This window comes from Crocuta crocuta, unplaced genomic scaffold (assembly GCF_008692635.1).
Source record: "Crocuta crocuta isolate KB4526 unplaced genomic scaffold, BGI_CrCroc_1.0 scaffold549, whole genome shotgun sequence".
Classification (NCBI taxonomy): Eukaryota; Metazoa; Chordata; class Mammalia; order Carnivora; family Hyaenidae; genus Crocuta; species Crocuta crocuta.
In genome coordinates this window covers 1,722,143-1,724,611 of record NW_027529169.1, presented here as the reverse complement: position 1 = coordinate 1,724,611, position 2,469 = coordinate 1,722,143, and positions in this window count along the sequence as shown.

Genomic DNA, 2,469 nt, shown 5'->3' with positions numbered 1-2,469 from the left:
AGGTAACCTCACCCTCACCCCTTCCCCACCCAAGTCGCTCGCTGCATCCCAACTCCCCACCTCCCTGGCCCGCCTGGCCCTCCCTCGGACTCCACCTCTGGAATGGATAAGGGGGCCGAGGTGGGCTTGTCGCCTGGGTAGGGAAGAGAGTCAATAGCGCTTGNCCCTGTCACTGTCCTCTCTCCAAATGGAGAGCACCCGCCTCGTTCCTCATCCCCAGCCCCCTCACGCAGATTCCCAACCCACTCAACTTTCAAGGGCAGCTGCCCGTACCCCTGTGGAGGAGGGTGTCCAGGTCCCATTTTTCAGACAGGAGTGTCAGGGGAGAGGCTAGTCCCATCCCCGACTATACACTCCAGGTCCCCGGTATGAAGGAAGACAAACTCTAATTCTGGGCTATCAGAATTTAAAGGCAGATAAAATTCTCATTTTTGCCTCAGAGGCTGGGGCCAGACAGAAGGTGGGCAGGAGAAGCTTTTGCAAGAGAAAGGGAGTCAGAAAACAGTGAAGGAGGGGTAATGATGAGGGTGGGGAAGGCCACCGGGGCTTTGAGAGGTTTCAGGCAGGTTTAGGCACCTGTGTCCATGTTTCCTGTCCAAGTTACCAATGGTCGGAGTCCCAACACCCCAGCCCCTTTCTCGGGCCTTGCTTTGTTTCTCNCCCGGGGGGGGGGGGGGGGGGGGGAGGGGAAGCCTTAGAGATTCTTTGTCCTTCCTCCCCTCAGGTCAGACTCCTGCTGCAGCCCCTGGGCAGAACCACCTAGAAGCTGGCCAAATTGATTTTTCTCCACGTCACAAGGCTTGCTGGCCAACAGAGAGTTGGATTGCAGGAGTTGAGGCTCTTAGGCCAGGGGGAGGAGTGGGGTGACAGGAGAAGGGAGGAGGGGATGGAAGTTCTGCCTAGCAATTGTCTAAGGTCACTTGGACATTATGAGGCAAGAGTGAGAGAATGGTGGCCTGGCCAGACAAGAACTAACCTCTCAGAACTCAGCTGAGGGCTTCCCCTTGTTGGGCCTATACCTCCAACCCACCTCGAATCTTAAGGAAACTGAAGGAAAAAGGCCCAGCATAAGAAACTGGATGGATGGATGGAAGAGGGGTAGAGGTTTGAGGAGGAGCCAGGAGAATATGCACAGAATGACAATGAGTTCCAATCTCAGGAACATCAGCTTCTCTCCAGTCACTTGGTCTGGCGCTATTTCTAAGTGTTGCAGCATCCTGAAAGCTCAGGAAACATTCTGGAAAACATCCCAAACTCAGGTCCCCAGGGGCTCAAGGGTGGCAGCCTTAGTGGAGTTTCAAAAAATGCTTGTCTTGAAAAAAAAAGGAAAAAAAAGCAGCTCGTCTCTGGAGGGTCAGGGACAAAAATTTACTGGGTATGCACCCCTCCCCCCAAAAAACCCATCCACACAGAAGCAGTAAGTTTAACATAATGCTAGATTTATTAAGTTTCAAAGGATGGCCTTTCATTCTGAGAGTATGTCCTTCCTACTTTTCTACTAAGAAATGATGGTTATAGTAAACAGTGTTTCTTGTTTTAGAACAGTAATGGCAAAATTAATTTTAATTTTACTGAAGTGTGAAAATTCAGAAGTCGGAAAACTATTAGTGAAGTGGTTAAGAACACAGAGGGTATTCATGGGGCACCTCTCACCCACAGAGGGTGCCTCAGTCGGTTAAGCTTTGGACTTCAGCTCAGGTCAGGATCTCCAGGTTCCTGAGTTGGAGCCCCGCCTTGAGCTCTTTGCTGACAGCCAGGAGCTTGGAAGCCTGGAGCCTCACTCAGATTCTATGTCTCCCTCTCTCTCTGCCCCTCCCCCACTCATTCTCTCTCTCTCTCTCTCTCTCTCTCTCTCTGTGTATATATATATATGCTAAAAATACGAAATAAGTTAAAAATATTTTTAAAAAACGAGCACAGAGGGTGTTCAGACATACAGCTACCGTTTACCTACATATGAACTTGAGATAGGATTGCCAGATTGGAAAAACAAAACAGGATGCCCGGTTAAATTTGAATTTCAGATTAAAAACTATGAGAGAAAGAGAGAGGGACAGAGAAAGAGAGAGAGAATCCCAAAAATGGTGTGGGGTATACTTATACTAAAAACTAAAAACTATTAGTTGTTTATCTGAAATTCAAATTTGACTAGGGGTTCTGTATTTTATCTGATAGCTCTAGCTTGAGATTATTTTTATTAGTAATACGACTAAGACTTTACTAAATTTTACTTGCTATTATTGTTTTTGAAGCCCTTTCTGTGCCACAGCATGACAGATTGATCCAGTCATTTAATTTCTGGGAACTCAAATGAATCATCTGAAAAACAGGAATTCTAAAATACGTTTCATAGACCTGATGTAAAAATGAAAGAAAAGAAGTTGTGTGAAATAACTCCCAAGGCGCGTTATTGTCATTCTCCGTCCAAGCCCCTATCGGCCAAGACTACATATCCCACAATCCCAGGCT